The sequence below is a fragment of the Polypterus senegalus genome, chromosome 2 (genome assembly GCF_016835505.1).
Source record: "Polypterus senegalus isolate Bchr_013 chromosome 2, ASM1683550v1, whole genome shotgun sequence".
NCBI lineage: Eukaryota > Metazoa > Chordata > Cladistia > Polypteriformes > Polypteridae > Polypterus > Polypterus senegalus.
In genome coordinates, this window is record NC_053155.1 from 57,641,264 (window position 1) to 57,664,546 (window position 23,283).

The window sequence follows — 23,283 nt, forward strand, 5'->3', positions numbered from 1 at the left end:
ACTGAGGATCTTCATTTTATTAATTATGTAGTTTTTGCACCAGTAGTTAAGGTTAGAGCTGCATTAGGATTAGATGAGAAAGTTGTAATTTTCCCTAAAGAAGAAACATATTCCTATTTTCAAACATTGTACTGTATTTTTTTCTAAAAAGCTGAAGTCACAAAATCCTCAAACCACTATTTGTAGTTGAAGACTGTGAAAAAATAGGTCTAGCTTCATAGAGAGCTAGTTGTAGGCAGCAAGCAGAGTAAGTCAGAGGTTGAGGAGTCCTTGATCACACGTTGTGCACATACCCACATCTCTCTCTGTCTCTTGTGTTGATCTGTTTCTCTGCATACAGATCTTACACTGCAGGGAGTCACAGACTGTGCCCTGCTGACAAGGCAGAAGAGCTCAGAACGCTAAATGAGATGCATGCATATGTGAGACAGAGGGAGAGAGATGAAGGAGGTGTGTGAAGAAGAGAAAATTAAATGAAGTGAACGAGGATTAAGGTAAGAAGCTGCTTTCATTATTGTTAGAAACATCACACTGAAAATGGCCATAAAGCAGGAAATATTCTATTTTTGGGTATACAAGCAAAGGTTTATTTATAGAACAATTTAAAGGCAGTCTTACCTCTTTTCATAGGAATAGGAATGAACAAATAAAGGATGGGATTCGTTTACTTGACAATTTTTTGGTTCTCTTTAATCCAATATAGCCTCCACAGTTCAGGTAGGATTTAGGAACGTATATGATTTACATGGCCATCCTCTTTAGAACAAAATGATGGCTCTCAGGCACTGAAAGACTCTGGAAACAAGATAGGAGATCATTAAGAACAGCAGAGATCAAAAGATGAAATTAGGCTAGCATCCCTCTTCATTAGGAAAGTACTTTAGACTGATAGTCTTATAAACTGGAAGAAGGAAGGACAAAAGATTCCAAGGTAAAGTTGTTCATCACTTATACTCAGTAAGTTGTTTATAAGCACATGCAAGTAACAGTTTCACTGCACTCAACACACATGAGAATAAAACCCTATAAACCTATGAGTGTGTGTCAAAAATGCATACCCTGTTTTTAGATGGACTTTGCTTAGGGACTGCTAAAGAGTGTGTAGCTTAAATATCTCAGGACTTTCTAGGACCTCAAAATGATTGCTGGTAATTGTTGTGCCTTGTATAATGCTCTCTGAGCTTAGAGTCTTTGTGAAAGTGCCACATACTCCGTGCTACTCACGTCAGCATCCTCTCTCCGCTTTTACACTTACACCGAACCCATCATCTTCAGGGAATTCTGTCAGTGTTAGAAGCAGATGGTAAAACCATTGGGTTCCACCCACCCTGACGTTCTATTACTAGGATCATAGGAATAAACTGGTCAAGGTAGCACAGGCAATACATGCCATAGCAGGATACCAAAAGAAAAGAAAAAGGAAAAAGGGGTTAGTAACTTTGATTCTATACAAATACCTAATGGAAATGTGCAGGGTGCTTCCAGCCTTGATCTGAATGCTGAGACCAATGGTACAGATACTGTATATCATCCCAGAGCTTTAGCGCTGACATTTTATTTATTTTTGTTGGTATAAATTATGCTCTGGAGTGTAAGTATGACAGCCAAAATCATTTGAGGCTTCATATATTTATCTGGTGACCAATGTAATAACTTATGGCTTGGAGTGGTCATAATTCCCTGAAGTATCATTTTGAGATCATTTTAGAATGGAAGAAGATGAGTTTAAAAAGTCAGAGAATAATGGGTTAGTGTAGTCATTCTACTTGAAGCAAATTATGGAAGTAACTTTTCTCTCTCCTGCATACTGTGAAATTATCTTAATATCCATCCATTATCCAACCCTACTATATCCTAACTACAGGGTCACAGGGGTCTGCTGGAGCCAATCCCAGCCAACACAATGAAATGAAATAATTCTAATATAAATAAGCCAGCTTCAGGCAGTGCAGTTAACATGAGGACCGGATTATAGATCAGTGTGAACAAAAACATCTAAATTCTGGAAAAATTCACTAAAGTGTAATTGTCAGCTGGAGAAACAAAGCTCACCATAAAGCAAGACATACCAAACATGCTCATTCGTCTATAAGGCTTATCACTGTTATCATTTTCTGTATGTTTAATTTAGTTTAGAAGACCAGAATGGCATCTTTGTGATACAGGATAAAGGACGTAGAGTCTTTCATGGTGTCAACGGGAGGTGTTCTTGTTTAAGCGAGCCTTGCTTTAACAATTCTACGATTCTTTTTTTTTCTTCTTCATACATTTACCAACATATCCATTGGCTGGATGAATCCTAGCTATAAATGAAAAGTTTTACATTCCTCTGTCTGAAAAAAACTAGAATTTAGTAAAGAAATCCTTAGTCCCAGGCACATCAACCAGTTAACTACCTTATTCATAAAAACCATTAATCCTAACCACAGTTTAATTTTACTTTTGTATGTGCTAGTGTATCTAAACCTGGCACAGTGGATCTGCTTTAGAATGATCATTTATAAACTCTGCAATGCTCTGTTGCCACCTCATTTGCAGGTTGCACAGCACTGATAAATAATGATAATATAGTGTAAATGAATGGCCTGCAGCTAATGCAAGTGTCTGGTAAATTTCATTATAGGGAATATATTGTTTTATACTCTAAATCTAGTTTAAAAAGATTATAGAATAAAGCAATTGATCATGTGCTAGAGACTATAAAAATAAGTCAGATAAATTGAAAATAGGGACTTTTTTCATACAAAAATCAGGTTATAAGTCAATGCATGTTTGTCTTGACCAAAAAACATAATTTGTTTATGTAACCTGAATAAAAGAACTATAAATAAGTGTTAATGATAAGCTCTAAAGACAAAAGATAAGTGAAATAATAAAAACTGCATGCCTTCCAGTTGATATTCTTGCATTTTTTCCCCTTTCACTTGTGTCCAATGGTAACACATTAAAAGAAACCAGCAAATGTTGTTTGATCCTCATTCTATTTTATTTTGCCAACACTCTAATCCAGCAGTCTGTTCTGTCTTTAAAGAAATCAAAATCGTAATTGGGGTTTTGTGAGCAACTGAAACAATCAACATCAGCTTCTAATGGACCAAAAAGACTACTTCTGCACTCACAACCACCGAGCGCCATGTAACTAGAGGTGCCAGCTGGCTCAAAATGTAGCCACCACTGTTAAGGAAATTTAAGGAGCAGAAAGAATTGCTCATTAAATGAAACAGGACAACATTTAGAAAATAAAGCTGAAAGTCCTTGGACGTGCCTTTTAGTTATCACTAATGTTAAAGACAAACAGTTTTAAAGTACTGCGGTGGGCTGGCGCCCTGCCCGGGGTTTGTTTCCTGCCTTGCGCCCTGTGTTGGCTGGGAATGGCTCCAGCAGACCCCCGTGACCCTGTAGTTAGGATATAGTGGGTTGGATAATGGATGGATGGAGTTTTAAAGTCATTTTTAGATCCAAAGAGAGAACACCTATGACTGATCATTGCCAACTTTACACATTCTGAGATGCCAATGGCACAAACACATCTGCATAATAATAGATTTGCCACTCAAGATGGTTGGCACCTGCAAGATGGCTATGGCCATTAGAAAACAATACAAAGTAGCATTAAATTATAGTATTGTTGTGTTATTTTTGTGGATTCCTCGTGGGGATTGTATTTTTTTGCATCTTTTGTGTTTTATTTTTGCCTTCTTTTCTGTAGTGTTCTGTTTTAGTCCTACTTTAATTCTCCTTTATTGTTAATCATTTTATTTAAGTATATCTAGTATGATATTTCCTTGCTTATTAATTTTCTAATTGTTAAAGTGTTTTTGATTATGATAGGGAGGGATCCGTCATTAGTTAAAAGACCCCAGTTGCTTCAGATTTGTTGTTGCATATCTCCTGGGCAAAACATATGGAATTTTCAGCCACCTTTTAATGCAGTGACATTAATCTTGCGTTATGGTCTACTAATCCTCTTGTTCCCAAATGTTTTCTTAGTTTCCTTCACTTCTGGCCTCAGTTTTTGTTTTGTTTTGGCACTCTCTGGGTTTTGATCTTTTGCTTTGTGCTGTAGAATTTTGGATTTGAGACTTGGTATATCATCTTCTTGTATTTTTGTGTTTTTTGAATGTTTGAAAATTTGTCTTTTTGCATGTGTTTTGTTACTTTTGAATATAGTTTTGCATGTTTCCAAATGTAGCATTTGTACTTTGTATTTTTTATTTTCTTGATTTTATTATTTTTCAGTCTGTTTCTTCTTAGTTAATTCAATAAATTAAATAACTAAAAGTTTTATTTGTGGCCAGGGTTATTTAAGGACTTTCCTCCCATTTTGACTTTCTTTTGTGATGAAGTCCATAAATATAGTCTTCATAACTAACAGGCCTCCAAACAATACATTGCAAGGACTCGAAAAATAATCAGAATCACTCATAACAAAGAGATGGTGAAATTGAGTTGCTTTGACTGATGCAGGGCAACACATGGAGTATACTGCAGCACTAAAGAACCCAACTGCTAGCCTGAAAAAGAAAATAATCCATTGCTGTGGAGCCTGTGAGGACCTACTTTGCTCATCAAACCCTACATTTTCAGGCCTGAGTCTGTGCATAAATTGGCAAGCAATAATCCAAGGAACACAAAAAACGATACGGTGCTGGTGCCATTATTTTGCAGGAGCTCCATCTTTTCTTCCTTTTGTTTTTTCCCTTTTAATTTAATCATTATATTTTTCACAGCTGGTTATTACTCCCTTTCCCCACGCCTTTTCAAATAAAATCAGAGCCAGAGAGAACAGATTTCTAAGTTTGACTCATTCTAAAATGCGGCTGCTAATTTAGCACAGTCATCTGAGGATACATAAAAGAGGAGTCCTTTCTTGAGTATTTTTCTTTATCTTCTGGTTTGCTTTTCATTTTCCTGTCATTGGCTTTTGGTTTTCTTTCATACTTTTCATAGTTCTTTGGGATCTTAGCCCTACATCATTTAATTAGCATTTAGTTCATTTCCAATATTCAATGTTTAGTTTTTCCCTTTTATTGATTTTTTAACCCTTAACTACTTGCACTATTTCTCATTTCATAAGTACTCACGTAGGGTACTTTATGCACCAGTGTTAAAATGGCTATTTATATACACACTGTGAGACTGTAATATAAAATACTGCAACAATTTTAAATTGTACATGTTTTTAAAATAATGTAATACTATATTATTGAATAGTATGACACAGTCAAGGACTATCTGAAAATAAATCTGGTCCTCTTCTTCTGTGTTCATTCGTCATCGGTCACACTTTCATCCACTGAAGGATTTGCACATGGATCACATTTCACTTCAGCTGTTGAATGTTCTTCACAGACAAAGTCATTGCAAGAAGAACATCTCGCCGTTGTCATACATACGGAAGTACTCACGTGGGGTAGAACTCGTCATTGTGCATCCACTCATAAAAACGGCTGGAGAGACATTGGAGGGAAACCATTGCTACACTGTACTTGTAGTGAGTCAAGCTGACAATATATTGGGGATACTGGCAATAGGTTCAAGTAAAATGATGCTGGACAAAAATAACAGATTAGTGTACAAAATACATAAGCGTGAGTAGTTAAGGATTAATTAGATTTTGAGATTTTCTTTGTAAATATACCATTTCATTATGATTCTTTCTTTAGTTTTCTTGCATTTTTTTCTTTTGCTTCTTGGTTTGCCATTTTCTTTTAACAGACCTTAATTATTTAAGTACCATTTCAGGTGTAATTAGTCTGGGAATATAAGGTTTCTAGGGCTGGGTTTGTTTTAATTTTCTTAAGTTGAAATTTAGTCACTAATCTTATTGCTTAATTTTCATTTTGTGTTTGTTCATTTTTCTCATTCTTGTTGTGTGTGTTGATTACTTAATTGCTCCTGCTTTTGTGAATCTCCGTTGTTATGACTCCATGTTTGACTGACTGTAGGCATTAAGATAAAGCCACATGCCTAAATGTTATTTTGAAAGGAAATACCTTTTGTTTAGGTTCTCTAGCAAATTGTTCTTAAGGATGTTTTCGACTTAATGATTTGAAGACTTGGTGAATCAAACACCACTCTATACAGTATAGACTGTTCATGCTTTTCCATATTAAATTCCTCTGCTTTGCTTTAGGAACTATATTGACTTTTTGGTTCCTCTCTTATGAAAGATCAAATAGTTCACAACAGCTTACTCAAATAGTGGATCACAGTAATTTGTTTCAAATGGGAAATAATTATTAATTAAAGAATCAAATTATTTAGTGATTGATCTGTGCAGTGTATTCTCTCCACAGCGTTTTGTATCATAGATTGAATTTTTTAAAATAAAGATTTATATAAATACCTTCGACTGACCCATTAAGAAAGAAATAGTTTTGCTGAGCTGGAGTAAAAAAATGTAAATGTCTTGTTCCATGACTTGGAACTCTGCGTTTATTTTCCAAATGTTTTAAGTTTTAAGTGCAGCAGAAACACTGTGAATGGCTTCTAACATTTTATCACATCTATTTGCAGAATCTAGCCATGTAGTCATTTTTGCAACATATTGAAATATTTTGTGTATTTTGTAATTTAAAAAGTGTAATTTTTATATAAATAAATACCATGACTTAATTATACTTCATTATTATTTTTGTTCAATACTCAAATGAGATTAGCGTAAAAATAAAGGTGAGTACAATTGCTTTCCAAATCATAAAAAATCAATAAAAGTATACTGTAAGTAAAGCTAATATGCCTAGAATTCTAATTTAAATTTGTCTGAAGCAGATGGAAAGAAGTAATAAAACAGAATGCAGACAGTTATTGTCAGGAATTTATGAAAAAGCCATCACTTGGCCTTCCTTGTCAGCTGAAAACAACAATTTTTGTGATCCGCTTGACAGTAAGCCTGTGTTTATGTTTTAACATATTCAAGGCTATCACTTTTGCTTTCATGTCAAAACATATATCAAAATATGAATTTAAAAATCCACAGCCTATTTATTTTAAGGCATATGGCTTACGTAAACTTCGGAGATTCTTAGTTCCAGCTATGACAATTACCAGTAGCTACTAAAAAAAATCAAATATAAATCTTTACATTTTAACAATGGAATCACAAGTACTACTCTTCCAAGGAATTTTTAAAGATGAGATTTCGGAGATAGTTGAACACTGCCATATTCTTATTTTCAGTATTTTGTTTTTTTATTTGAAATAGTTGATAAAGAGTGAAAATAAGAACCACATATTCAATACTACTAAAAGTGCCTTATTATCCAAGGGTGACCCACTAAATAGGTGTGATCAGAAAAATTCCAACATGAAGTGTGAGAGACAAAGGTGTGGACAGGGAACAGAGGCCACAGCATCTGGCCAGAATGATGGAGAGTTGCAAAGGTGTTGCAAGTGAGACAAGAAATATTCATTGATTGCTAATTGTGGACGCTTTAGTTTTGTTAAACAGTTTCCAAAAGAGTGGAGGTCAAGGGACATTGTTCAGTTCAGGGTGTGTTGAGAGCTCTGGGACTCTCGGTGATAGGGTACTTGGATATTATGGTTCCTTTGCACCTAATTCCAGAAGTGATTTGGGTGTAGAGTTAAATTGCTGGTCAGTTTTAAAATAGATTATCCCTGAAGAGTAAACTTTGCCATAATTATGAGATCTACACGTCTCAGATCAGAAAAAAGTAATAGGCTACAAAACGGTAAAGACAAAAAAGAGCAATACCTCCATTAGATAGGTATACAATAAATGTGCAGGAATACGTGAAAATGCATGTAGGTATTGTCTTTGTTGTATATTGTAGATTTTAGTTTTTTTTTTGTTGTTGTGTTATTCGTCACATGATCATGAGGGCTGTCATCTGTGGTCAAGCTGTTATATGATCAATGGCATCAGCAGAATCTTAATGCACTGTGTTTTCTGATTAGTCAGGTTCCTCGGCTTCACGGGTCAATCTGGTAGTCAGTCCAATTACCTCTGGTTTAACTATAGCCGCACTGCTGAAGTCCTGCATTTCTTGGAGGCCAAGTAAAAGATTCTTTCTCTTCTTATTATAGTGGTGAAATTCGGGTGAACACCAGGCAGTTAGAGTTATGCTTTGGGTTTTTGACTTTTGTTCCATTGATTTCTGTTTAAGGCAATCTCACATTAGTGTCTCCCAGTTTAGGTGCTCACAATAATCCTTGGGACCTTATTCATATCACTCGTTGAGGACTCCCAAAGTACACAAGTCCCAATAAGTTGCAAAACCACTTCCAAAAAATGCCCAAATATCACAATCAAACCCTGGCTAGTAATAATGGTAAACACCAAATCTTTATAAAATAAAAATTATCCTCAAAATGCTCTTCAGTAGCAATGAAGCTCTGTGGAGCACAAGTATCAAAGGAATTGTCCAAAAAACACTAAGGCAATCCCGCACAAACAAGCTACAACATAGTAATTAAGAAATGTAATTAAACATTGAGGATGAAGGTCAAAATTCTAAAAACACAAGCACAACACAAAAACCAATGAAACTCACCACTGCCATGAACTGTGGAAGACCCTGCAGAGGGCAGTCCCCAGCAGTGATTGGCAGGTGGCCCTGCCTCTTGGGGGACCACCCACAAAACACATGGAACATAGCAAAGGCAACTGATATCCATAGACAAAGTCAACAATAAAGAATATGTGCATAATTTACATAAAATAATCTAAGGCAAACAAAAAAGACATAAAACCATGGCCGATACATGACAGATATTCTTGTTTTGCAGATTTCTTGACTCCATAAACATGATTCTCCAGGAAATTTTTACCTGCAGCCATACTTTAGATTTAGTTTCTGAGTTAACATAACATAATACCAAGATAAACAATTTCAGGACAACTGACTGGGTCCTCTGTATAACCCATTTACACCTGCTGTGTTTTTCAATACTACTACTACACTACACTACTCACTAAGAGGATCAAAAATCCAGACAATTACATAAGGCACTGGACCCAAATCCATCCAAGTGAAAATCAAAGTCTCACGGGTGACTTAGGACTGAGCTGTAAAACCCTGTTGCTCTGACAACATTAGTCCTTCTTTATTATTGTGTGAAAAGCAACTCCACTCTGGCAGGTCATCATTCATATTTAGTATTTTTTTGCAATTTTGGTCATTATCCATTGTTTTGTGTTTTAATTTAATTAGTCTGATTTGTTTTTTATATAGTGCTCTTCACAAAGTACAGGCTCAGAAAGGCCATACAATTATGCAATTCTATAAGATTCAGTTGCTAAAACTTACAAACCTGACATACATGAACACTCAAAATATCTGCACAGCTTCAATTTGATTGATGTAAGGAAATAATGACAGTATAAAGTCGATTAAAAATGAGATGCACCCGTATGACAACGAATGAGGGAACATTCTAGCTAACAGTAACCTTGGAAAATAAACCTCTGGATTCTGGGGCTCTCAGAAAGGTCATTAATGACAATGTCACACTCCAAATCAGACAAAGTCTCATTTCTGAAAAACTGCCTTCAGTTTTTGTGTGCCTGTGACTTTAAAGAGCTTGAAAGGAATTGACATGCTCGTTTAGGAAGTGCCTGCCTTGGCCTCATTGTACCTGCATTAGGCCGGCATCAGAAAGTTTGAAAATCTAAGAATTGCTTTGTATACTATTCAAATTCTATACACATTGCCCTTTGTAGATGTACTTCATGACAGCAGCAAAATAACACTACTGAGCTTCATGCTGTTTTTAAACATCTGAATTCAGTGCTTCAAGTGGAACCAAATTACTGGAGGCACTCTGATAACCTTGAACCACTAGTATTTGATCAATGAGCAAGGGAGGAGGGGGTGTGCCCCCATGAAATTTCAAGCACAGTAATACACTGGTACGTTTACTCTAGGTAGAGTACTCGTGTAAATTCTAACTCTGGGATACAATTATATTCAATCAAAGAGTGTCTGGGATGTCCCCGTGAAACTTTGAGTGGTGAAATACAGTAACATTGGATTGAAGATTGAGAGAGAGTGTTCTCAGTGAAGCTTCAAGCACTGCAGGTATAGCATTAATAAGAAAGGTTGCTGGTACTGTAGCTGGAAATTGGAAGAGGTGCCAGTACTGTGTGCACTGCTTGCAACTGTCCTTCAGGATTTATTGGAAAAGTTCTGAGACTGTACCTGACATTCCAGATCTGAAGATTTATCTGTTTTGTGGAGCATTTCTTTTTCAAAGTACCTTCCTCCACATGCTATAAATGTTTTGCAACACTGCAAAAGCTTCTCAAAGACGGACAGTGATGGATTCATTGATAGCATTATGGCATCAACTGTAGCTTTTTTAACCTCTTCATCAGATCAAATGCCATCCCTTACTCTTGTACTGCCATCACTGAAATGCTTCTAGTGCACGAATGCAAATTTTCTGGTCCTTGTCTCGGTTCCTTTTGCATTTAATCATTATGAACATTTCAAAATTCTCCTAATCATTTTACACAAAACTCCATCAGAAATGTTTTTTTCACACCATTACAGTAATATCACTCATAACCGGCACTGCAAAGTAGAGGTTAAGCTTGGCCATAACAATGATTAAATTATTTTACTGAAATGCAGTGTAAAAGCCTTGACATGGACCATGCACTTCAGTCATTCTCAAAACATTTGAATTAGCAATCTCTTTCTATTGTGTTCTACCTGACTTGAATATTTCAGCTTCAAAATACTAAATATTATATGGTGTAGCTGAAAGAGGCACCATACAGAGCATAAAAGAGTGAATACATGTTGAACAAAATAAAAATAAATCAATTAAAGAAAAAATAGAACCATACTCATTTCTCCATATCCTCAATGTCAATGCCTATTATAAAGTTCCTACTGATAATGGAGAAATTCCTGAAAGAAGGTTGCCAGACTTGTCCCAGTTTACGGTTCTGGTTGCTACTGTTGGTGCAGAAGCGGTAGTCAGATATATTCAATGCTATTTTTACCTTTGAAATAGGTTCATGTTATGTTTCAGCCAGGGCTTCTTTTTTCTGTCCTTTATTGTTCATTTTTGACTCTTTTGTTATTATTGTTGATCATTTATTTTCTATGTGCCTACGTATCTTCTGCTAAGTTCCATGTTTCTTGTGGTTGGTCCCTCCTGCCTATCATGGTCAAGTGACTGCTCTCAACCCTGGCAAAACAAGTAGTCCCTTGCGGTTCATTTGAATGTATTTGGCAGTTTTGGTGAGTTTTAAGAATTATTGATTTTTTTGTGTGGATTAAGTGGATATAGAACCCTTGGTGTTTCCAAACCTTTCTCCTGGATTTGTGTTTTGGGATTTGTTTGCTTAGGGGTTGCCTATTTCAGGCACCTCTTGGTTTGCCTTTTGTGCTCTCTATAGACCTCTAGAGGTTTTTTAAAAAAGTGTATTTTTTTGCAATGAATATTTTAATTTATAATGAATCTTCATCTGTCCTTTTATATTCATTAACCAAAGTCTGACAGATCCTTCTCCTTGTGGGGCTTTTGGTTACTGATTTTGGGACTTTATCCTAAGGTTCTCTCCATGTTCCTGACATTCTGTGGGATTTTAAACAGCACATTGAGCTCACAATTGTAAAAAAGCTTCACTGAAAGCTTTTTCAGTCCCTAGTCAGGCTTTTTCAGGAATCTCTGGTTTTTCATTAACTAAATTCTTTTGGCTGCTTCCATCTTTTATGTTTCCCTACACAGTTCTTTCTACCCTTGCCTCTGATCCTATATACGAATTTGGAAATATCACATACTGTACTTACCATGGTCCCCTATTGTAATGTTTTTTTTTTCCATTTTCACAATTCTCATCAGTTAAGACAAATCAGAGAAATGTAGAAATTCAAACTAGAAGGAAGTGGGCATTAAGTGTAATACTATTAAACTAGTGGACACCCGCTGTAGCATATGGCAGTGTAAGAATAGGAACGGAAAACGGTGAGAAAGGAATTCAGATATCAAGAAGAAAGAAATGCTTCTTGAAAGACATAGTTGTGAATAGGTGTTTTGCTGGAGACAACAGATAATGAGTCAAAAGATCTAATCTCGGAAAGAGCTTGAATTTCAGCTTCACCACCATAAACTGTAGATGTTGCCATGTATTGTCAGTACTCATGACTTGTTGTGATATTTCGACTTGCATTGGAAAGAATAACAGGAAGAACATCTCCAAATCTGTCCCAATTTGATGCAACGAAATCTACTGTCCTATGTCATAGTGAGAGAGCATTGCCTTCGACAACCGTTTGTGTCAAGAAATAACCCACTGATAGGAACAGTCAGTTGCCGGATCTTGGAACACAGATGACATTGTACAAAAACCCATCGACAGAGAAGATACTGTCATTCATTTTATAACAAAGGCTTAGGAAACAACCGTTGCAGTATAACGGAAATAGCAAGGAGTGAAACCAATGGCAATGGTCGAGAGAGTACCTTCCTGTAGCAGGCTATAGAAAAGACTCCCAGGCGCAGATATGGTCAAAGTGAAAGGTCACGTAGTCAGACTAGATATCGGGCAGTGACATGACAACAATGGGGTCATGAGAGAGAAGCGGGGAACGCGGTAGTCTGAAGGAGGAATAGGACTCGAGAAAAGCAGCGTGGGGGTGTATGGGAGGTCACAGGCAGCGTAGAGAAGGATTTGGAAGAGGACGAATAGGAATTGAGAAATGCCGTGTGGGCTGCCTGTGGGTGGGACCGGGTTTGAAGAGGAAGCAGGACGAACCAGAAGAGAAATATATGTAAGAGATGTTTTGAATGCATGGAATTTACATATGGACATAAATAAGTCAGCAATGGACAGAGGGTAATGAATACCGTGTATGTTTTTAGGAAGAACATTAATTTTAACTATTAAATTAGCACGTCATTATGGCAATTTTTTATTGTTTCTAAAAAATGGATCTGAACAAAAATTTAAGAGATGACTGAGGACTACAAGAGAAAATATCTTTACAAAAAGCACTGCTGTGTAATGCATGGTATTTTTACACATGGCTCTATATGAAACTGTCTTGTTAACTAATCCAAAACCATTCATTCATTTTATCTCATTAGATAACATTTCCCAGTTTTTATATTTTAATTTATAAACATTTTTCAGAAATTTAAATTAGAATGAGTTGTTCAGTTTTGATTGAAGCTAATCAAGGGTTTATCCTTGATAAAGTGTGACTATTTTAGAAATGTCATTTTTTGCATGAGAAAATAAATTAATTTGGGAATTGGAATGCCTGTAATGATTAAAACATTAATATAATCCCTTAAGAAAGATGTGGGCTGTGAGCAGAATATTTATTGTGATTATTCAATAAAGCAAACCCTAAGACTTCAGGAAATCGGAAAGCCTAAAAAACTAATTTTGTAAAGTTGTTCTTCAGACAGTTTCATCTTGGTAACTTTGTTCTATAGGAGCTGCAGGAAAAATATTTTATTTAAAAATAAGACATATTCAGACATATTTTAAGGAAAGGTACATAAGTGCCAGCTAATGTATTTTAAATTATTAATACTGTGGCTTTTGGCAGACTGAGTACTGAGATGGAGCCAGTTACCTGGAGTGACCTCATACATTCTAGACTGTGCCTGTTATGCCAAAAGAAATACCACATGTACTTCAGAACAGGTAATTCACGTGAAGCTAAGCATGTTTAGGCCCTGCCAGTACTTGAATGGGAGACCGTCTACAAAAAGCATGGGCTGCTGCTGGTGAGGCAAAACAGGGACACTTACTCTATGGCTCTGTGTATGGATCCCAATGCAGTGACAGAGACACTGTACTGTAAAAATGGCTCCATCCTTTGGATGAGATGTAACACAGAGGTCCTGACTCTCTGTGGTCATAAAAGATCCCTGGGCATCCTTTGTAAGGAGTGTTTCCTGATGTCCTGGCTAAGTTGTGCACCATGACCTGCTAATTCTGGCCATCCAGTGGTCCCTAACTGGTTAACTGTCTCTTTCAATGATGTCAGCTGAGCGTACCGGTGCAAAATGGCTGTCTTCACTTCATCCAAGTGCATGCTGCACATTGGTGGTTGTTGAAGTGACTCTCCCTTCTCTACTGTATGTAAAGCACCTTGGGTAGTGTGAAAAACACTATATAAATGTCCTCTTCTTATTCTCCACAGCCTCTGGGAGTTCGTTATGGGGATATGTCAGCAACCGTGGGAGATTTTAAGGAGTCAAGACACAGAGGAAGGAAGAGTCAGCATTGCGAAATGAGAGACTGCGTATCGTAGAGGGGACCTCAGGTAGTAAATGATAAAACTGGTATGGTGCAACGTGCTGCAATCATCCTGCACTAATGAAAAGGACAGGAGACAGGAATGTTGTGAATATTTGTTGTTCTGGAGCTGTTCTTTAATACTGCATATGTGCCTGCCTTGATTAAACAACATATAACCCATCACAATGGAGCTAAACTTCTGACACTATATTTCTCTGATCTCTTTGTTCATTGCAATACATTCTAATTAGCTAGACATAATAAAACATTGAAAAAATGTTGATGAGAACAGGCCATTCAGCCCAATAAAGCCATCCAATCCTATTCACCTAATTTCTCCGAAATAACACCAATTTGATTTTTGAAGGTCCCTAAAGTCCTACTCTCTGTGACACTACTACAGTATATAATATGCCAAATGTAACAACATTGTAATGTGTCAAGCACAAGAGGTTGGGGCTCTGTCTCAGGTTATGTAATATTATGGGGAAGAATTTGGGGTGGCTGTGATGAGCCTGGGTTCCATTTGTGACAGAATGTAGAAGTATGACCTGGAGGAGCCACAATGTCAGAGGTAACAATCCTTCCACCCCTTCTGCATCCTCATCACTCTGGACCAAGCCTTCAAGAGGAGATGTATTCTTAATTTTCTTTCAGACCCTTCCAATCATTCTGGCTATTAAACGTGGCTACTCTCTGGTGCCCCAACCCTTCTTCTTGTTTTTCTTGTACTCCAACTACAAATAGAAACCTACAAATTTCAGTTTGACCGTTGCTTAAAATTATAAGTAGCACACAAAAATATTTATTCATTTGTTTTCTACAGAGTGTTGGAGTCTATTTAGGTAAAATCTTAGTTGAGGTATGAAAAGGTTTAAAGCAGAACCTAGAAAGGGTACTGCCATTGCAGGTCTCATGATGATCACAAACATTTGACAATTGAGATATCATGTCTCTTAGGCATAGGGAAATGTGTTAACCAAGGATGCCCACTCAGGATTTGGTCTACTTAAATAAATTCACTTTGGTGTGATCACAGGTAGCTTAAGTGAGACCTGATATTACATATTTAAGTATAAAACCTAAGAATCCTTCATACAGTATATTCCCAAGTCATTTTACAAGCATATCAAAGGCTCTTAATATGTTCCACTGCACAAAGATGAATCACCACTTTACTGCTGCTTTGTGTGTTTTAAGAGCAAAAAAGGCTTTGTTTAAGGTTCTGTTACATAACAGTATATAATTCATAGATGCATTTTTGTGTTACTTTCTTATTTAGTTACTTTAAATTCAAGTCACTTGACACTTGAATTTTCTTTGAAGGTCTTTCCTTAATTTATGTAAGGTTCAGACACCACTTATCACATGGTTGATGTTTCAATAGCCGACTACATAAGCCTAGCAGCACACAGCAACACAGCAGTAAAATAGTGGCAGTGATAAGAAAACAACAAACACATTCACAAACAATAATATCAAAAGGAAGACATTAACTGCTGAACCCCAGCACACAGAAAGTACAAACAAAGTAAAAGATTATGATTAAATAAATGATAATGTCAAAAGATAACTAAAAAGGAAGCTTCCTCACAATATTTCAGATGGCCAAAAGAAGACTGTGTGCCATAATTGTGGAGACAGCATTTTGGCCCAGGTGCTCTAAATTTTAATGAAAGTCCAAATTCTCCCTCACGAACACATACTGAATGAAGTCAAATAATAAAAAAAAAAACATGTAGGAAACTAAATATAAGCATTCATTGGTTTCTTAAGTTGCTTGTGAAATCAAAGATCGGGGCAAAACAGGAACCACACACTTGTTCACATGTCCACCCTTGCTAACTGTAATGCTGACCTGTAGAGTAGCAGTTGCTCATTGGAAAATCAGCAGATACATGGAGGTGAAAGAGACAAACAGAGTTGTGGAGTTAGCCAAAGTCACAACCAGTGACCCAAACATTAAAACCAAAACCTACAACCAAATTCATAGCCAACAGAATTACAGCAAGATTCCTAACACTAACTTTTTCCATTAGTTCTTTTTGTCTTTGATCTAATACTTGGGTAACAAACTTCTGGGTCCCACCATCTTACACAGGTAGAGTAAGATAATGTAACTTATCACATGACTTCCATGTCACATTACCTTCAACAATCCATTTATTAAAGTAAAGCTTATTTAGAAGATTAAAGGATAAATTTGGTGTTTTTCAGGCTGATGTTATTTCTTCATAAACATGGTATATATGCATTTGCAATTGTGTTTGAAACTTAAGCATTTTCTATAAATTTGAAAAAATAATAACCTATCACAGCTTTTTTTAATGGAGCCTACGGAGTAGGGCGTAGGGTGCCATGGGAAAACATGCATGGACTGGCTATGTATTTTTTTAAATTTATAGAAAACGCTTAACTTTAGAACTATACAAACTATACAAATACATATGATTGTCAATAAATAACTTTGTCTTGAACAATGCCAAATGTATCCTTTAATAGCAAAAACAGATCACTAATTAAGAAAAGGGTTAGAATGAAAACCTGCAGCCACTGGGGCCCTCCAGGACTGGAATTGGCAACCCCGATATAGGCAAACTAAGTGATTGCCTAGGGCAGCATTTTGTCAACTATATTAGACTTTCCCATCAGCATTGGGAATGGGAGGCATCCGCTGAATTTTGCCATCCATTCTTCCGCACAAAACTCTTTAATGACTTGTATGAACCTTCAACCGCCCCTCCACCCTCAATCCTCCATTTAATAACGTGTGAATCTCCAAGGTGGACCCAACCTGTTGTTTGATTTGCAACAACATGTATAGCAGTTGCATTCAAGATTTCATAGTTTTTCACTTTTGCCAGGGCAGCAAAAAATATAGAGTCAGTAACTATACTAAAGTGATTCAAAATATGGAGGATCCACTGAGGAATAAAACTGTTTCATATTTATAGTGTCACTTCTGTGACAAGATCAATGTGATGTTTGTGGTAACATGACACTTTCTGATGGTGTGATGTAAATAAAGAAAATCACGACAAGAATAAAACTAAACTTTGACAACTTAGGTCCAAATGAAACATAAACCTCAAGAAACAGAATTCTTATTTCGAAACACCATAAAATACACACAAAAACCTGTATGAATACCACTTAATACTAGAAAATGAAGCACTCAGAACTTACATAAAGACAGAAAGGAACAGACCTGCTGTCAATTGCCGATAAAGCATCTCCAAACAGACATAACAATGGGTGGAGTCAAGTAGGGAATAAGGTCGGGTGCATGCGCTGATACCACAAAACGAACCACCCAGATTGGGCAATTAGTGCAGCTGTGCAACGGGTGGCACCTCAGCACCACACTGGAGCAGTGTAAGGTTTTTTTTGTGGTGGCTGGAGTGCCAATTCTGCCACCATTCCCCAAGTTTTCCGTGCAAGTTGGAGGACTTGCTTGCAGGGCTGGATGCAGATTAACGTCTTTCCCAAGATGAAGCAATTGTAGATTAAAGGCCTTGCTCAAGGGCTCAATGGAGCAGAGTCGTTTCTGGCCTTTACGGGGTTTGATCAGGCAACTTTCCGATTGCTGATACAGAATCCTAGGCTTCAGAGCCACCACTCCATCCTATAAGGAAATAAGCATACAAAAAAATCCAAATAAATACTACAAACAGAGCTGGGGAATCTCAAAATATGAATTAATAACAATGCCTGGCTGAATTTAATATGGCACTTAACCTACAGCGGGTTGGACAATGGATGGATGGATGATTCATCTGGGGCTAAACTTAATCATTTGTCAACAATCCAGATATAAGATACATTTTCTTTAACCTATCGGTGCCATACAAACACAGTAAAGACTATGGCTAATTTCTTATTTGTTAAACCTATAGTTTTGCTTAGAAAATGCACTATGCATGTTTTTTTCAACCTTATTAAGCATGTGTGGGTGACTGAACACTGGGCACAACAAATAAAGGTTATGTACCATTCCATAAAATACTTTTGGGCTTACTGCTTGCATCCAGAGCTGTCTTAAAACTGTAAACTACAAAGATAGAGGTTGCATTGAGCATTTCAACTTTTAGACAACTGCCTATGATTATTTTAATGATGGTCAAGGAAGGGATTGGAATAACAAACATGGTTAAATAAGGGTTTGATTCTGGATATCCAAATAATAACACATCTCTTTTGTTTTAAGTTAATAGTATAGTTTTGGTTAAAATTTAAATATTGATCTTTTTAACAAAGTCAGTGAAACATCAAGGGAAGAGCTTATTATACTGTAGTTCTGAAAAATTACACTACCTAGAATATATAGTTGCTGAGGATAAGCAGAGAATGTTATGGAAGAGCAAATAAGAAATGTAATAGTCACAGGATAAGCAGAAGCAATCCTCAGGATATGTGGAGAATTGTGCCAGTAATTAGTGTCAAATGGATTAGAGAAGGAAAGGGAAATAGCCACCAAGATCACACAGAATGAGCTTACATTGAGCATTACATAACAGAATTGTATATTGAGTTACTCTAAAAGGTCTTAAAATATACATAATTGTAGAAAAATGCTATCTGATAAAAAGTAGCTGACAAAAAGTAAAGACTTTCTTTTCATTTGTTTAGTCTGTGGCCTAAATAAAGTAAGTATGTGCAGATACAAGAACTTCTGAGGTGTACTTCACCCAGGATTGTTGCCTGCTTTGAACCTACCGTTAATGGGACTGCTTCTAGAGAAAGAAAAATATTAACTCATAGTACACTGGCCATCTTTACTGGTACAGTAATTAAACCTAAAGATAAGATTCATACTACTTCAGGTTTATCATACAGCCCTTCAAAAATCTATCTCTATAATTATTCATTAAAACGTACACTTGACGCACAAAGCTCTTCTTCTTTCAAAACATTTTTTGCATTCAAATCATCAGAAATAAGTTTCAAATATTTTGAGATTTTTCATGCAAAGCTTGTTTCTCTTTCCAACAATGATGATCCAGAAAAATACCCTCTACATCAGGGTTCTGACAGCGTAAGAGTGTAAGGAGAAATTTATCTACTTACTTACTTACTTTATAATCAGCCATTATGCCTTGCAGCTTTGGGGTCTTGAGTCATTGATTATATTTTTTTAATCTTATGTCAGGATCTTCACTTGTTCCATGGTAAAATAAAATAGCATGCACGAAATAAATCAATAGGAACCCATACCTACAGTGCGTAACCTGTCATAGCTACTGTGCATGCAAGAGAAGACTTTAAGTATTTGAGGACTTCAGTGGAAATTAAGAGGAAGGGCATTTAAGATTGAAGCCAGGAAGAACTTCTTTACACAAAGAGTTGTGGGACTCTGGAATAAACTACCGAGTCATGGAGCTGAAGCAGAAGCCCTGACAGATTAAAAAAGAATCTGGATGAGATACCAGGATAGCTTAGCTATTAGCTCAACAAATGGGCTTGATGGACTAAATGGTTTCCTCTTGTCTGTTGATTTCTAATGTTTCTTATGGAGGCACTTTGCTTAGTACTGTTGCCTCACAGCTCCATGAGAATGCCAGTATGGAGCTTAGACATCATCCATGTGTCTGTTTGACTATTCTAATTATTTTGCACACATTCTAAAGATTCACCAGTTAGTTTACTTGCCTTTTTATATTAACATGTTGTGTTTTGGGATTTTTATTTCCGGCTCCACTTGACCATGCACTGGAATAACCCTAGAAAAGGATAACAGCAAAGTAGACAGAAACTAACATTATAAAGGAAATTATGAAAGAAAAATCCTCTAACCTAACTGAAGCAACACTATCTATAGTAGCAATAAAAGCAACAATAATTGCCTTTATAAACACAAAGTTGAGTTTAGCAGTATATCAAATTGAAAGCCAGATACCTACTAGCTGAATGTTCAGACCACATGGGATCAACTTTTACATGTTATTATATTTTTATAGTGGAAAATATTTCCAATATTGTGGATTATCATATTAAGAAACACTGACAGAGTGTAGCTTTTCCTACAGCAGTTAGTTCAGTACTATTTATGATCAACCAGTTCTCATGTGGGTGGGGAGCAGCCAGTCTCCCTTGAATGGACATTAGGTCCCATAATCCTGCAGAAAAACTGTGTGTCTGCACTAAATATTTAACTGCAACAAAAAGCCACATTGGCTGAGTTTGCGTGACCTGAATTGAGAAGAAGTACTGCATATGATGGCTGCAGTGATGCCTGTCTTCTATAAAGTAAATTGAAATGCACTTATTTTCTGCAGTTTTTCATTGCCAGTTTTTATTGTGTTAGTACAATAAGAGTATAATTAAGGCAGTGAACTGTGTTTTCTGTTGATACATTTTGTAAATTACTATGTTTTAATGAAAGCTTTTGCAAAATAAGTTCATTAGCAAAACCAATGGTCTGGATATGGGAATCATTTAAATAATTAGAGTTCAGAAATAATCTGGTCAATTAACAGTAGTAGGATTAAACTCAAATTATGCCTCTCTTTTTCCACTTTAAAGATACATTTATTTCCCGTGGAGCTGTCTAAATCATAGGCAGGGAGATCTATTGCTGTATTTAACCACCAGGTGATAAATCTTCATCCAAGCAGTTTTTTACAGTCAAAATTAAAGCACAATTAATTCAGCAGGCGACATTTTCTTCTTCAATGAAAAATGAAGCAATAGATAAGCAGAGAGCAGCATTTTATGTAGATGGCTGCAATATGCTTACTTAATTAAATTACTTTAAATTATAATAACTGAGTTAAGAACAGATTTAAGTCTATCAAAATGAAACATGTATTGTGTATTTGGAACTGTATATTTGAAATTAACCAAGCAAAATTCTAATTTATTTTTTTAAGTAATGCAGCCGGCAAAGATGCAAGACCTTGAGCATTTTTTGGAATCGTGAATGAGTTACCATTTTTATGGATTTTGCATGTTTTCCTCATGTGAGTTTCTTCCAAGTGTCATAACCTTGGATTTTTAAAAAGTTTTGGTCTGTAATAATGGTATATAAAGTTAATTTCCACTTCTTTGCGGGTGTTTTAGAGGCCAAGGAATTTGGTCATCACATTGCTTTTTATTAATCCGATGATCCTGCGGAGGTTTGTCATGTGGTGGGTGTGGCAACACACTGTAAAACCAGTGTATGCTCTGACATACACATACATATTTCTAATGGTATTTAAAAAGTAAATACATCCTTCCATGGCACCATCTTATTTTTGTTATAGGCACCGATTTCCTGATTACGCAAAGTTAGGGATGTGTTTAATGGTTGCTGCAATGAAACCCAGAAGTCATACTGAGTGAAATCATCAGTCAGCATGGAGCATTCATTGTCCAAATTTGTGGATACAACCTAATAGCTAGTGGTTTTTCTTTGAGCGTTTAACAGTTTTCTCAACAAGAAAACAGAAAATATCAAAACGTCAACATAAATCCAGTAGGAAAGGTATGTCTAGTGTCTGCAGATTTAGTACACATCCTTCACGTGATATGTTTTGAAACAGTCACCAACGCACAGACTGACTTCACACTCAGGACAGTAGAAGTGTATTTCTTTACGCACTTTTCTTATAATATTTTTTCTGTTACTTGCACATAAGTGGGTAGAATGTCACTGCCTGATCCACATGTTGTGTTATTGTTGTCTAAGGCTTAGTGACTTCCACATGTCCCCTGACATGAACAACAGCTACTATATTATGAACAGTGCTTAGAGGACTAAAGTCTTTTTTTGTCTTTCGACATGATTGAATTCATTTTGCCATAAACCTACTTGCACCACAGTGAACCTTCAGACGACCAAATTCACCAGTCATATCACAGCAGTTTGGTCATACAGTGCTGTATGCATCAGTTGCGCTATCCATGTCAAGGTCTGATGTTCAATTCACATTGTCATTACTGTTGCTTGATTCAACTAATGTTTCAGTTTCAGTTTGTTCTAAAGCTGGCTTTACAGCTTCTTGTTTACACACCATTATGTTTTGGTTGAAGGCACCACTCCACTCATGAATATTAATGCTTACCTTGGAATGGCAAAAACGCATAGACATTTCCATGATTTTCGTAGCATGATATTGTTTTATCTGCTAGATGACAGCAGAATACGGTCCCGAAATGTTAACTCATGCTTAACACTGTACAATTACACTTTCTCCTGAGTCTGACTCGTGCTTAACCATAATTACATAGAATTCTATGCCCATGTTACGATCAGAAATTAATGCAAAGGAGGTTAAAAAAAATTCTGCCAAAAAGGTAAGATTTACAGCTAATATTTTGGCTTTGGCTGACTTCATTATCTTTGATTTCTGACATTCTTGCTATGATTCTTCTCTTATGTCCTAGGCGATGCTACTAAATCTTGTCTTGGTGAGTCTGTATTTTTGGGGTAAACAGGGCATTATTATTGTCATAAGCAACTGCCAAAATACCCAAGTCATGACACTATTATTAGCCTTTTTAAAGACAAAACCAAAATGGAAGTCAGACAGAACTAGATCAAAACCAGAAACCTTTCCTGTATTGCTTGTGCAAGTATTAGGCTCTCATGGGGATTTTCCTTGGTGTGTGACAATTTTGCATGTTTTGCTCAACATTCCTGTGTCCAGCAATGTGCTATTTCAGGGGTCACTAAATAGTAATGAACATTAAAAAAACAAAGATATTTAATCACAAAGACAAGATAAAAAAGAATAACACATCCTAGTAAAATGAAAAATATGAAGAGTAAATACTAGTGCATTTCTCATATCACCTCTATATTAAGAAAAATCATACTTCATTTCTTTTTTTGTAAATTATAGAACAGCTGTTAGTGATATATGCATGAGGTTTTGGTTAGAAATGTTTGTTCTATAAAGTGCTTTATTTCTTGTTTTTTTTTTACTTCTCATTGTTGGTTTGATATTCATAACATCTCCTATGTCTGATGAATATGCACTCTTAGCATAGCTTATATAATAGGAATGACCGAATGAGACCTCCTTATATTTCTGTGGAGATGAGGTGTGGGAGTAGTGCTAATGTAA

At 36.2% G+C, this 23,283-nt stretch overlaps 1 long non-coding RNA gene across 1 annotated transcript in view; it reads left to right on the forward strand.

Moving 5' to 3' along the window:
- Positions 1 to 330: 330 nt before the first annotated feature.
- Positions 331 to 23,283, forward strand: part of LOC120522946 — a 28,233-nt gene continuing 5,280 nt past the window's right edge. The window contains exons 1-2 of the long non-coding RNA XR_005632537.1: positions 331 to 494; positions 14,136 to 14,258. This is a non-coding gene — a long non-coding RNA (uncharacterized LOC120522946). The remainder of the gene's footprint in view (positions 495 to 14,135; positions 14,259 to 23,283) is intronic.